The sequence below is a fragment of the Phascolarctos cinereus genome, unplaced genomic scaffold (assembly GCF_003287225.1).
Source record: "Phascolarctos cinereus isolate Bilbo 61053 unplaced genomic scaffold, phaCin_HiC Scaffold_1;HRSCAF=81, whole genome shotgun sequence".
Lineage (NCBI taxonomy): Eukaryota > Metazoa > Chordata > Mammalia > Diprotodontia > Phascolarctidae > Phascolarctos > Phascolarctos cinereus.
The window spans coordinates 92,024,159-92,039,927 of record NW_027555514.1 but is presented as its reverse complement, the minus strand read 5'-3'; the positions used below and the strand labels follow the sequence as shown (position 1 = coordinate 92,039,927).

General features: G+C 37.4%; 1 protein-coding gene across 2 annotated transcripts in view; it reads right to left on the bottom strand.

Annotated features, from left to right (window-relative positions):
• Window positions 1-15,386, bottom strand: part of LOC110201974 (GTPase IMAP family member 4-like) — a 46,326-nt gene extending 30,940 nt beyond the window's left edge. For both annotated transcript variants that reach the window (XM_078152854.1, XM_020977924.2), the window contains exon 1: window positions 15,312-15,386. The gene's annotated coding sequence lies outside the window, so the exon portion shown is untranslated. The remainder of the gene's footprint in view (window positions 1-15,311) is intronic.
• Window positions 15,387-15,769: the final 383 nt, after the last annotated feature.

The window sequence follows — 15,769 nt, the reverse complement described above, 5'->3', positions numbered from 1 at the left end:
CAAAATAAAATTCCTAATTATGATCTGAAGATGTACAATCCAGAGATCTAGTTTTCAGAACAGCATGAATTTAATCCAAGGTGGGTTTTTTGTGTGTGAGGTTTTGTTGTTGTTTTTTTAACTATTCAATGCAAGACCCTTTTTCACATAAAAAAATAAAGCTGTTGTTGATTAACATTATTCAGGTCTGTTGGACTGCTGCCTAAAACTGCATTTAGGAAAAGTCTTTCCAGATAAAAATGACACATCTGAGGAAAAACAGCTACTCAGTAAGGCAACCCTCTGCCTCAAACTCTGCTTGTAGATGTTCTAATGTGTCTCTTGTGTTCTTGGGAACAGCCAGGGCCCTGGATACAGTAGGCCAAGTCTGTCTATGAAGAAAGCCATGGTCCACTGGGCTTTCCTGAAAATTGCCCTCATAGTTGTAACTGTGCATCTTGACTGGCAAAGCATGAGAGCTGTCATGCTCCATGGCAGAGTCACTACTCTTGGCCAGAACTGCAACTGGGCCATGACTATACCCAAATCTATGATCTTTATCTCTACTAAACAACATAGAACCAATGTTGAGGTTTTAAAGGCTGTTTTGAAGACTCCTGCTGGGGTGTTGGTAAATTTGTCTGTTTTTCACCAAGTGCTATATTGGTGTTTCCTTGAATTGTGCGGTTATCATTTTCTCTGCAACTTACAATCTTAGGGAGTTGCCTATGGCACTGGGAATTTAATTAAGTCAGATTAGATATGACAGAAGATGGGCTTTTAGCTGGATCATCACTGTCCCACCCCTGCACCTGTAATGGGCCTATTCCATTTGCTCTAGTCCAAGGCATCTGGGTCCCTTGAAGAAATGCTGCCCCTCACTGAGGTCCCAACCCAGTTATGGTTCATGGACTATAGGGATATTGAGTGCATCTTTACAGGTACCTATATAAAACTTCAAGTTGACCCCTCATGCCCTGTCCCATGTCTCAACTGGTACCCACTTCTCCATGCCACCATTGAGGGTGCTAGGCCCCTATTCCAGAATTACATTTTAAAGGAATAAATTATCTCCTGTACCTCCTCTTGCAACATTCCCATCTTTCCTGTTAGGAAGCCTGGTAACTGAGGCTGACACCTCATCCAAGATCTCCATGCCATTAACACCATTGACCTACCTCACTCACACATGGTGCCTAAACCCCATACGCTGTTATCCCTTATTCCTCCATCTGCCATTGTATTCACTCCTGTCAACCTTTACAGTGTCTTCTTTTCTGACTATACCTGGGCCATCTGGACCATCCTCCCTCAGGGTTTCATTGAATCTCCAGGTAAAATTAGATTGGCATGTATTTGTCTTGTCATTTTATCTCTGTCTGTTTCTCCATGTTTGTAAAATGTCTGTGTCATACTTGTGCTGTGAACTAGACTCTGTTACCTTAAAAGATTTAAAATGCAACAAGCCAGAAAAACTTTTAAGGACTATAGCTACAGAAAATACTGGGAAAGATTAATGAATCTTCTCATTATTTTGAGGTCATAGTTAAAGAAGTTGTCTCAGTAAACAGGACTAATTCCCACCTTGGGCTTTCTATGGGAGACTAGGTTACAAGAGAAGAGGAAAAGCCTGTAAGACACTTTTTTTCCCCCTGTCATTACAACACTGACTAAGTTGGAAGTACAGAAATAAAGTTAGATAATCAAAATTGCTAAGAACATCTTAGCAGATTCTGACAATTTGGAAATCAATCATTAAGGAGTTTAGAAACTAATCATTTTAAGGTTGCATGAGAGAACTCCTGAGACTTTAGAGAATTAAGTAAACCCTTCTGCCTACTCCACACCTTTCCCCTGGAGTCAAGAGTATATCTCAGTATGGGGATTGCTAACAGCCCATGTCTCCCTGTTCATCCCTCTCATCTCAGATCAGATTAAAAAAAGAAAATGCTGGAGAATTATAGGGAAACTTGAATCACCTTTCCCCACCTGGTGGAGGGGTGGGGCAGCAGCCACAGTGAGGCCCCACTAGCCCTGTGTCCCTGAACATCCTGGAGCCTGCCCCTTTAGGCAAACCCAGGTATAGTACATCCTGCCCACCCTGCCCCAGCAGCTGCAAGTGGCCTCAGCCTAGCAGTACCTGCAGCTAGAGGGTTGGGCTGGGGGAGTGGGGGAAGTCCCACAGCCAGCATTTGCCTTGCCCTACCACCAGGAACTACCACCAAAGAGACTGCCCCAGCACCAGGCACCCCAACCACTAGGCAGCGCACTGTGCCACACCCTCCAAAACCCAGTCAATCAGTGTCTTTAGGGGCAGCTAGGTGGTGCAGTGGAAAGAGCACTGGCCCTGGATTCATGAGGACCTGAGTTCAAATCCAGCCTCAGACACATAACACTTATTAGCTATGTGATCCTGGGCAAGTCACTTAACCCCATTGCCTAACCCAAAAATAAAAAAAAAAATTGGAGCTCAAAATCTTGTGGAAGTAAATGTTGAAAACTAAAAATAAATAAATATTTAAAGAAAGGAAAAAAATGATCAGTACTAGATATAATCTTTACCTATTTCACCATTAAATAATGGCCAATAAACAATATAGCAAATTTAAAGAAAAGAAATGAAAAGGAGGTGCAAAAGCTCACTGAAGAAAATTTTTAAAAATTAGAATTGGGACAGGCAGAGCCATAATGGTGGAACTAAGGCAGGACTTGCCTGAGCTCTCCCCAAAACCCCTCTGAACATCTTTAAATAATGCCTCAAAATAATTTGATTCTGGATTGGCAGAACCCACAAAAGGATGGGGTGAAACAATTTTCCAGACCAAGACAACTTAGAAAGTCAGCAGGAAAGGTATGTTGCACCAGGATGGAGAGTGGAGTGCAACCCAGTGCAGGCTGTGCCAGCTTAGACCAGGCCATAACAAACCAATTCTTGAGAGTGAATGAATTAGCAGAGCCAGTGGCTGCTTCTGGAGCCCTCAATGCACAGATGGTAAGGGAGTTAAGCTGATTAGAAGGAGATTATAGGGGTCTCTTTGCTGGCACTGAGGACAGGACTCTGTTTCTTTGATGATACTTGGATCTGAGTTGTAGTCCTTGGTGGCAGTTCCAGGATGAGGAGGAGCACTAGTACATCAGAGCTTACAGCCATGGGAATGGAGACCATGGTCATAGTTCCCAGAGCAGAAAAGAGTGCTTGTGATCACTCATAGGCCAGGAGAGAAGTAAACACATTTCTCTTTAGATTATACCATCTTGGAAGAATGGATTGAAAACACCTGCACAAAATCCCTGAAGCTTGGTACAGTGTGCCCTCCACTCTGGAAACAGAACCTCACTTTGACAGAGTTAAAAGTCAAGAAATAGGCAGGAAAAGTGAGCAAATAACAGAAGATCCTGCCTATGGTGACAGGAAATATCAAGATACACACTCAGAAGAAGTCAAGTCAAAGTCAAAACTTCTACGACCAAAGCCTCAAAGAAAAAGAAGAATTGGCCTCAGGCCATGGAAGAGCTCAAAAATGATGTTTAAAATCAAGTAAGAAAGGTAGATGGAAAATTGAGAAGAGAAATGAGAGTGATGCAAGGAAATGATGAAAAAAGAGTCAAGAGTTCTTGATAAAGGAGGCACAAAAAAATACGGAGGAAAATAACACCTTAAAAACAGAATAAACCAAATGGTAAAAGAGGTACAAAAGTTGAATGAGGAGCAGAATGACTTCAAAAACAAAATTGGCCAAAGGGAAAAAGATATACAAAAATTCACTGAAGAAAAGAACTCCTTAGAAAGTAGAATTGGCCAAAGAGAAAAGGAGATACAAAAAACTCACTAAAGAAAATAATTCCTTTGTATATGTATAGCCTATATCAGATTGTGTGCTGTCTTGGGGAGGGAGGTGGGAAAGGAGGGGGAGAAAAATTTAAAACTCAAAAGCTTATGGAAGTGATTGGTGATAATTCAAAATAAATTAATTTTTAAAAAAGAAAATAATTCCTTAAAAATTAGAATTGAGCAAGTGGAAGCTAATGAGTTTATTGAGACATCAGGAAGCAATAAAACAAAACCAAAAGAATGAAAAAAATAGAAGACAATGTGAAATATCTCTTTGGAAAAACTACTTACCTGGAAAATAGATCCAGGAAAGATATTTTTTAAATTATTGGACTGCCTAAAAGCCATGATCACAATAAGAGAATAGACATCATCTTTCAAGAAATCATCAAGGAAAACTGTCTTGATATTCTAGAACCAGAGGTTAAAATAGACATTGAAAAAATCCACTGATCACCTCCTGAAAGAGATCCCAAAATGAAAACTCCCAGGAATATTATATTTAAATTTCAGAGCTTCCAGGTCAAGGAGAAAAAATTGCAAGTAGCTAGAAAGAAATAATTCAAGTATCATGGAACCACAGGCAGGATAACACAAGATTTACCAGCTTCTACCTTAAAGAATTAGACGTCTTGAAATTTAATATTCCAGAGGGCAAACGGGGTTGGATTACAACCAAGAATCACCTATTTAGTAAGATTGAGTATAATCCTTCAGGAGAAAGCATGAGTATTCAATGAAATGGAGGACTTTTAAGAATTCATGATGGAAAAACCAGAGCTGAATAGAAAGTTGTACTTTCAAATACAAGACTCAAGAGAAGCATAAAAAAGTAAACGGGAAAGGGAAATCATAGGGGACTTAATAAGGTTAAACTGTTTACATTCTTACATGGGAAGATGATACTTGTAACTCATAAGAACTTTCTCATTATTAGAGCAGTTAGAAGTAGACAGAGGGCACAGGTGTGAGTTGAATATGATGGGATGACATAAAAAAAAATTAAAGGGTGAGAAAGAGAAATGCATTGAGAGAAAGAGAAATAAAGAGGTAGAATTGGGTAAATTATTTCATATAAAAAAAGCAAGAAAAAGCTTTTACAATGGGGGCAAAGAATTCAGGAGGTGGCAGGAAACACTTTAACCTTACTCTTATTGGAATTGACTCTAAGAGGGAATAACATACACACTCAATTAGGTATAGAAATCTATCTTACCTTACTGGAAAGTAGAAGGGGAAGGGTGCAAGAGAACAGGGAGGGGAGGGTGATAGAAGGGAGGGTGGATTGGGGAAGGCAGTAGTCATAAGCACAACACTTGTGAGGACAAATAGGGTGAAAGGAGAGAGAATAGAATAAATGAAGGGAACAGTATGGAAGGAAGTACAGTTAACAATCATAACTGTGAAAAAAATTGAAACAAGTTTCTTTAAGAAAGGCCTCATTTCTCAAATATATAGATAACTGACAAATTTATAAAAATAAGAGCCATTCCCCAATTGATAAATTATCAAAAGATATGAACAATCAGTTTTCAGATGAAATAATCAAAGCTATCTATAACTTTATAAAAAATGCTTTAAGTCATCATTGATTAGAGAAATGTACATTAAAACATTTCTGAGGTACTACCTCATACCAATTAAATTGAATAATAGGACAGAAAAGAAAAATGGCAAATGTTGGAGGGCATGTGGGAAAATAGAGACACTAATGCACTGTTGGTGGAATCGTGACCTGATTCAACCATTCTGTGGAGCAATTTGGAACTATGCCCAAAAGGCTATAAAACAATGCAAACCCTTTGACCCAGCAATACCACTACAAGGTCTATATCCCCAAAGAGATAAAAACAAAAAGGAAAAAGGACCTACATGTACAAAAACATTTGTAACAGCTCTTTTCTGGTGGCAAAGAATTGGTAATTGGGGGGATGCCCATCAACTGGGGAATAGATGAACAAGTTGTGGTATATGATTGTGATGGAGTCTAATTATACTATAAGAAATGATGACAACGGGGCAGCTAAGTGGCACAGTGGATAGAGCTCTGGCCTTGGAGTCAGCAGTACCAGAGTTAAAATCCAGCCCCAGACTCTTCACACTTACTAGCTGTGTGATGTTGAGCAAGTCATTTAACCCCAATTGCCTCGCCAAAAAGCAAAAAAAAAAAATGATGATAACAATTTTCTCAGAAAAACCTGGAAAAACTTATAAGAGCTGATGCAAACTGAAGGGAGTAGAATCAGGATAACATTGTATACAGTAACAACAATATTATAAGATGATCAACTGTGAATGACTTTGCTATTCTCAGCAATACAATGATCCAGGACAATTCTGAAGAATGTAAACAAAAATCTACCAGGTTATTAGGGCATAAAAATTTCACAATCAAATGCAGAAAAGCAGAAATATTAAATGCATCCTTTTCAGATCATAATGTAATAAAAAATTACATTCAATAAAACCAGTAGAAAGATAGATTAAAAATTAATTGGAAACTAAATAATCTATTCCCAAAGAATGACAGTCAAAGAACAAATTATAGAAACAATCAACAATTTCATTAAAGAGAATCACAACAATGAGACAACTTATTAAAATTTATGAGATGCAGCCAAAGCAGTACTATGAGGGAAATTTACAGATCTCAATGTTTATAACATTAAAATAGAGAAAGACCAGACCAATGAATTTGGCAAAAAGTTTTTTAAAAAGAACAAATTTTAAAACTCCACTTAAACATCAAATTGGAAATGCTGAAAATCAAAGGAAAGATTAATAATAAAACTAGAAGCTGATTTCATGAAAAAAAAATCAATGAACTGGATACACAATTGGTTAATTTGATTTTAAAAGGGAAAAAGGAAATCCAAATTACCAGTACCAAAAATGAAAGGGGTGAATTCACCAACAACGACGAAGAAATTAAAACAATTATTGGGAGCTATTTTGCCCAATTATATGCCAATAAATCTGATAATGTAAATGAAATGGATGAATATTTGCAAAAATATAAATTGCCCATATTAGAAGAAAAGGAAATAGAATACTTAAATAACCTAATCTTAGAAAAAGAGATTGAAAAAACCATCAACGAACTCCCCAAGAAATAATCCCCAGGGCCAGATAGATTCACAAGTAAACTGTTGGGAAAAATAGGTGAAGAAAGAGTCCTTACAAATTCTTTTTATGACACAAATAGGATGCTGACACCTAAAACAGAGCAAAAACAACAAAAAAAAGAAACTTGTAGGCCAATTTCCCTAATAGATATTGATGGAAAATTTTTAAATAAAATACTAGCAAGGAGCTTACAGCAATAGATTACAAATATCATACACTACAACCAGATGGGATTTATACTAGGAATGCAGGACTGGTTCAGTATTGGGAAAAGTATTAGCATAATCGATCATATCAATAACAAAACCATCAGTAATCATATGATTATCTCGAGAGACAGTAAAAAATCTTTTGACAAAATACAGCACCCAATCCTACTAAAAACACTAGGGATTTTAGGAAAAAAGGGAAGTTCCCTAAAATGATAAGCAGTATCTATCTAAAACCATCACCAAGCATTATCTGTAATGGGGGTAAACTAGAAGCCTTTCCAATAAAATCAAGCATGAAACAAGTATGCCCATTATCACCACTATTATTCAATATTGTACTAGAAATGCTAGCTATAGCAATATGAGAAGAAAAAGAAATTAAAGGAATTAAAATAGGCAAAGAAGAAATGAAACTATCAATATTTGCATATGATATGATGGTATATTTGGAGAGTTGGAATAATTAACAATTTTAGAAAAATTTCAGGATACAAGATAAACCCATATAAATCATCAACATTTCTATATATTACCAACAAATTCCAGAGGAAGACATAGAAAAAGAAATTCCATTGAAAATAACTGTAGACAATATAAAATACTTGGGAGTATGTCTGCCTAGATCAAACCAGTAATTAAATATACACAATTACAAAACATTTTTCACACACACAAAAAAAATTAGATCTGAACAATTGGAAAATTATCAATTGCCCATGTGTAGGTTGAGCCAATATAATAAAAATAACAATTCTACCTTAACTAATTTATTTATTCAGTGCCATACCAAACTACCAAAAAAGTATTTTATAGAGCTAGAAAAAATAATAATAAAATTCATCTGGAAGAACAAAAGGTCAAGAATATCAAAGGAATCAATGAAAAAAAACGTGAAAGAAAGTGACCTGCCATACCAGATCTCAAACTATATTATATAAAAAAGTAATTACCAAAATAATCTGGTACTGGCTAAAAATAGTGGTGGATCAGTGGGATAGATTAGGTACATAATGGCAGTAGTAAATGACCATAGTAATCAAGCATTTTATAAATGCAAAGATTTTGGGAGAAAAACTCATTATTTGACAAAAATTGCTGGAAAAACAGGAAAACAGTATGGCAGAAGCTCAGTATAGATGAACATCTCACATCATGTACCAAGATAAGGTCAAAATGGGTACATGATTTGCACATAAAGGTTGATACTATAAGCAAATTAGGAAAGAATGGAATTATTTACCTGCTAGATCTTGGATAAGGAAAGAATTTAAGACCAAACAAGATACAGAGAGCATTATGAAATGTAAAACGGATAATTTTGACTACATAAAATTAAATAGGTTTCACACAAACAAAACCAAAGCAACTAAGATTAGAATGAAAGCAAAAAACTAGGAAATATTATTTACAGCATGTATCTTTGACAAAGGCCTCATTTTTCAAATATATAGAGAATGGAGTCAAATTTGTAAAAATACAAGATATTCCACAATTGATAAATGGTCAAAGGATATGAACAGGTAGTTTTCAGAAGAAATCAAAGCTATCTATAGTCATATGAAAAAATGCTCTAAATCACTATTGGTTAGAGAAATGCAAATTAAAATAACTCTGAGGTACCACTTCACACCTATCAGATTGGCTAATATGACAACAAAAGGAAAATGATAAATGTTGGATGAGATATAGGATAACTTGGACACTAAAGCCCTATTGGTTGTGAAGAATAAAAGGATTTGAGAGACAGTTTATGGATAATTTAATCATTTTATTACTAAGGCCAGCAGGTTATTAAAAGGATGGTCATTTGGTCATCTCTCTTAGACCAAAGACAATCATGGTGGCAGCCTCACAGTTTATATACCCTTAGAAGAGTAACTGTTCAATGAGGGGCTCAGAGTGACATCATGTCACCTCCGGATAGAGAAATTATCTCCTTCTGAGTCTTACCAAATTCTTTTTATGATACAAATATGGTGCTGATACCTAAACCAGGAAGAGTCAAAACAGAGAAAAAAAAATTATAGACCAATTTCTCTAGCGAATATAGATACAAAAATTTTAAACAAAATACTAGCAAATAGATTACAGCAACTTATCACAAGAATACTACACTATGACCAGGTAGGATTTATACCAGGAATGCAGGGTTGGTTCAATATTAGGAAAACTATCAGCATAATTGAGCATATCAACACCAAAACAAATACAAACCACATGATTATCTCAATAGATGCAGAAAAAGCTTTTGACAAAATACAACACTCATTCCTATTAAAAAAAACTAGAAAGCATAGGTATAAATGGAGTCTTCCTTAAAATAATAAATAGCATCTAACACCTTCAGCAAGCATTATATGTAATGGGGACAAGCTAGAAGCATTTCCAATAAAATCGGGGATGAAACAAGGATGTCCATTATCACCACTGTTATTCAGTATTGTACTGGAAATGTTAGCTTTAGCAATAAGAGAAGAAAAAGAAATTGAAGGTATTAGAATAGGCAAAGAAGAAACAAAGCTATCACTCTTTGCAGATGACATGATCATATACTTAGAGAATCCTAGAGAATCAAGTAAAAAACTACTTGAAATAATAAACAACTTTAGCAAAGTTACAGGCTATAAAATAAACCCACATAAATCATTGGCATTTCTATGTATTACCAACAAAGCCCAACAGCAAGAGACAGAAAGAGAAATTCAATTTAAACTTACTGTAGACATTATAAAATATTTAGGAGTCTGCCTCCTAAAACAAAGCCAGGAACTCTGTGAACACAATTACAAAACACTTTTCACACAAATAAAATCAGATCTAAATAATTGGAAAAACGTCAGTTGTTCATGGGTAGGCTGAGCTAATAATATAATAAAAATGACAATCCTACCTAAGCTAATTTACTTATTCAGTGCCATACCAAACTACCAAAAAATTATTTATAGAGTTAGAAAAAATAATAACAAGATTCATTTGGAAGAACAAAAGGTCCAGAATATCAAAGGAACTAATGAAAAGAAATGCAGGGGAAGTTGGCCTAGCAATTACAGATCTTAAATTGTATTATAAAGCAGCAATCATCAAAATTATCTCCCTCTCAGGAGTTCATCAGCTTTGGGCTATCTGTTCAAACAATCTATATCCCCTCAAGCCTGAGCAGAACACAATGGGCTTCCCCATCAGGTTAAATTCTTTGTAAGGTTGGGTGGGTTCTGACCTAGACTGATGAGAGTTAATTCAATCCATTATCAGCAATGTCATTCAAGAGACTGAACTTTTAAAAATCAGGAATTTGAAGAAGGGGAGAGCTCTGTCTCCCCCAGGATATTCATTATTAATAATCATTCCTCTTATGGAGTTGTGAAGTGATCACAAGCATTCTGGAGAGTAATTTAAAACTATGCCCAAAGGGCTATTAAACTGTCCTTTCTTCTAGAAATACCACTGCTAGGTCTATATCACAAAGAATTATTTTTTAAGGGAAAAGAACTTACTTGTACAAAAATATTTATAGAAGCACTTTTTCGTAGTGGCTAAGAGCTGGAAATTGAGGGGATGCTAGGCAATTGGGGAATGGCTAAACAAGGTGGCACATGATTATAATGTAATATTATTGTCCTATAAAAAATTACAAGCAGGATGACTTCAGAAAAACCTGGAAAGACTTACATGAACTGATACAAAGTGAACAGAACTAGGACAACATTTCACACAGTAACAGCAATATTGTACAATGAAAAATTGTGAATGGCTTAACTATTCTCTGCAATACAATAATCCAAGACAATACCAAAGGACTGATGATGAAAATGATATCCACCACCAGAGAAAGAACTTATACTGTCTGAATGTGGACTGAAACATACTATTTTTCTCTTTCTTCCTTCTTTCCTTTCTTTCTTTTTTTGTCTTTCTTTCTTTCTTTCTTTCTTTCTTGTCTTGCACAAAATGACTCATATGGAAATGTTTTACATGATTGCACTTATATAACCTATATCAGATAGCTTAATATCTAAGGGATGGGGAGGGGAAGGAAGGAGGGATAGAATTTGGAATTTAAGACTTTATAAAAAAAAAACAATGAATGGTAAAAATCGTTTTAACACGTAATTGGGGAAACAATAAAAAAAAATAAAAAGAATATAGCCAGGGATGAAGAGTTGTCTGCATTGGAGAAGGTGTCCAAGAGTTTGCACATAGTAACCTTTGTCATTAGAAATTGAAATTCTATCATGTATATTTTTATACCCTTGGGTACAGATACAACTACTTTTTTTTTCTTCTAGGGCAAAAACAGTTAATGTGGTGGCAGCAGAGAGCAGTCAGACTGGGTAGACAGAAATGCTAATCTCTTTGCCTTCCTCCTCCAATCTCTACTGGCTCATAGTCTGAGATTTTATACATCTCCCAAGGTACTTATTGTCTCATAGGGATGAGAGCTGGTGGAGAAATATGAATTGTGAGGCATGGACACAGGGGTATTCAGACCACTACAGAAAAGAAAGACACTCCAGCATCTAGGGCAAAGTACTGGATGCCCCAGAGGGAAAGATGTCAAGCTGAGAGAAGACCAGAGAAATGGAGAATGCCACTCAGAGCAGTTTTTGTCTTGTTAGAAAGGACCAAAATTTAAGTTTCCAAAAGAAAATGGGAACCCTATCCCACTTCAATCATCTTCTTTTCCAGTGCTCTCCCAGGTTGCTCTGGGCTGCTGCTCACCATGCCTTCTCCCCTGGATAATCTCGTCAAGAATCTCTCCACGATATCCTGCTGCCTTTCTGTGCAACTTCTGTAGACAAAGAATGACAACTGAAGTCATTGCCAATTGTGGTGAAGTATCTTAGTATATGAAAAACAGCATAAGTTTAAATGTGTTTTGAATAGGATCCATCACTTTCATTGGGGGGTAGGGAACTACTCTGGAGGAAAGGAATATTGAGGAATATAATGAAAGATGTTGGTCTAAGCCTGATTTCTGCCAGACTGCTTTCCAGTTTTCTCAGATTTTAAAAAATCAAATAGACAAGCCAAGGAAGATTCAGAAACAATGGAACTCAATATCCCAGTATTAGATAAATCAGAAAACAAAACTTAAATAAGAAAGAATTCCCTATGTGACAAAAACTACAACACATTCTAAATGCATATTTCACCTGCATATTAAAAATCATACAGTAAAACCTCCCTCTGCCAATTCAGGTCAGCACCTGCTCTCCAACATGTAGCTTTAGAACCCTGCCTGGCCATGGAGAACGAGGAGAAGCAGCACATGACCACGCTGCTGTGCATGGGCTTCTTGGCCTGCACCTGGCCAAGAACGACATCAACGAGGCCGTGGCGCTACTCGTGCTACTCGCCCATGAGCGCCCGGGCCTCGATTGCAGCTCCTACCAGTCCATGGACAGCGGCGGCCCCGGAGGGTCTGGGTCTGGGCCAGGCGGCAGCCACCTGCAGCCGTAGAGGTCCGCGGGCAGAGGAGGCGGTGGCAGGGCAGCTTCGATTCCCACCTGCCTACCACATGGTCTTGGAGACAAAGTAATCACTGATGTAGATTTGAGATTATCTTTACCACAACCACCAAAGGGAGAAAGAAAATAAGAGAGGAAAAAAGGCCTCCATGTCCCATTAAACCAAGTGAAGTAACTCCTGTACCAAATGAAGAAAACACTCCTCAAACCTGGAGATTCACCAACAGCAGAGAAAAAAGGGCCCTGCTCCTTTGCTTCTGTTTCTCCAAGTTCGCTTCAACTTCCAAAACAAAAAAATCCTCAAATGGAGACAAATGAAACCGGGTCCCATGCGAATTCTTATTCAAATTGATTATCAGCATGACTTCAACACCCACCATTTAATCCTTTTCTATATTTGTCATGTTTCCTTTTTTTTTTTTTAGTATCTGGTAATACCTCCTGTACCTCAGCTATGGCTTGGATGTCATCTTCCAGTCTTCGAGTCTTCATTTTCAGGATTTGTGTCCAGGCCCCATAGAAGTGTCAACTTCTGAAAACAAATGAGCACCTTCCAATCCCACCCAACAAACATTTATTAAGGCATCTGTTATTTCATACTGATATGTAACTATTCCTGGAAGTGATATTTTTTAAGAACGCTCATTACTTTATTGTTAGGGGCCTTTTGTTATACTTTGCCAGATTAAGAATTCTTTGAAAAGAGTGTACAGCCTGCATCATTTTGTAATACTTTGATGAGGTACAATCATTGTCCAGAAATAAAGTAATTAAGTATTTCAAAAATCGTTCATAAATGTATATTTGAGAAAAGGCCAGTTAAAGTTTTGGCAGTAAACACGTTACTCAGAGAATGTTATGTGTGCTGATTGAACAGAGAATTAAGGACAATGCGTACAGGCGGCTTGGTTTTCATTACCTGCCACATGATTTAGTTTGAGCTGTCTCTATTGGACTGATGGTGCCTGAGCTGAAAGTACTCCAAGTATTCATAAAAGAGATCAAAGTGCAAATCTTGAATTACATTACACTTGTAACAAAAGTTACATTACAATGTATAGTGACTAGAATACCAGAGGTACGTATTAACATTTCTTTCCAAGGAAAACTTCTTAAGTTTTAAAAGAATGCTATTTTGTAATTCTAAAAGTATTTTTCTTCCCTCTCTCTTCTCTGGGGTAGTAGTGCAGTAAACGTTCATGAATAATTAAAGATAATTAAAGATACTTCAGGTAAAAAGAAAAAGAAAAAAAAGAAAGTTGCCTGGGGCACTGGGAGGTTAGGTGACTTGCCCAGGGTCATGCAGCTGGTATGTGTCAGAGATAGGTCTTAAATTCTTGTCCTTCGACTCTTTTTCTCTGAGGCCAGCCCTCCATCCACTATTCTACATTGCTTCTCATTTCCTTCTTTGGGGTTTACATACACACACACAGACACACACATGTAATATACAATATACACATACATAAACACATACATGGATAAATACATTAAATTGCCTTGTTCAGTCATATCCAATGCTTTGTGACCCAACTGAGGGTTTTTTTGGCCAAGATGATAGAGTGGTTTGCCATTTCCTTCTCCAGTTCATTTTACAGATGAGGAACTGAGACAGAGTTAAGTGACTTACACAGGGTCACACAGAAGGGTACTTGATATCATCCAGTCAGTCCTATGTCTTCCTTTTATAGATGAGGAAACTGAGGCCTACAGAAATTAAGTCAATTTCCTGAGGTCACACAATAGATATATCATAAATTTTTTGAAACGCTTTTTATGGATACTTCTTATCATGACATCATGAACATATTAAAATTCTAGAGTAGGCTTACAATGCCCGTATTTTGACTTTGGGGTATTGAAGGGTAAAGTTTTGTCAGTACAGAAATAAATAATAAAAGCATCCTGGAATGCACAAATACCATTTTTCTACTTTAGTTGTGAATGATTCCAGGTTCCTGAACAGTGTTAATAGACAAGGGAATGTAACTACTAATTCATTGGGGGTTGGGGGAAAGCACCCAATCTTAGTCTATCTAATCTAATCCCCTTCACTCATTAGCTATGTGATCTTAAATAAGTACCTAACTAGTCACTGTCTTCATTTCTCCAAATGAGTTGTACAGGGGTGATGTGAAAAAGTGAATAACTAAGGGGAGTGTTCATTCTGAGTAGACATTGTTTGCCCATAATGTGGGCATTACACGTTTCTCCATTGCTGTACCTGAATGGTAATTTCTGCCATATGATGGTGCCAACATTTGAATTAAAATATTTGGGGGGGGGGAATTGGTAAACATTCTGTTCTATTTCAGTGTGGTTTAAAATCACTTTTTTTGTGTGTTTTGAAACTCAGTACTTTTATAAATCATTTCGAAGAACCCTTTGGCTAGAGGCAACAGGGCTAGTTTCAGCTTCTAACAACTGCCTTCCCTCAAGAACAGCCCTCACTCACAAATTTGGCAAAGTGTGAAAGGCGAATCATTCACAGAGAAGGGATTGTCCACTAGGAGCCAACCCTAGGGCTCTTGGAGGGAGTGGAGACTCAGCCATCGCAGTGTACTTCACTCCTACTCGACATGAGCCAAAGCTAAGCAAGCAGAGAAACAAAGCAGGCTGTCTGAAAAGGGCAGGTCTGACCCCCGGACAGAGCAGGGAGCCCACCCTCCCGAATAGGTGCTGCAAACCCCTCACCTGGCCAATCTGAGCACCGTGGCTTTACCAAAATGCACAGCCTTCTGTCTCCCTCCTCAGAGCTGAGCTTTGGGGTCAGTGTGGGTGTGGGTTGTGCCTAGAGCCTGGGTGTGTGGTAACAGCAAAAAGCAGATGTGAAAATGAAAGTTATCTACCCTAAGGACTGCCTATTTCCAGAAACTAGGGTGATTAAGAGAAAGAGAGGTCTAAGGTTACCTAACTGGTTGTGTTCATGCCTTCCGAGCCCTTTTGAGCCAAGAGGATTCCTGAGCTGAGGAACCAGGAGAAAGACTTAGTAGGCACAAAACACTTCTCTGGACTAATATGCAGCCAACTCCTAATCATTAGATTCGTGGAATAACAAGACACTCCTCTCTGCCTCTCTCTGCATGCTCGTGTGTGTGTGTGTGTGTGTGTGTGTGTGTGTGTGTGTGTGTGTGTGTGTGTGTGTGTGCAAG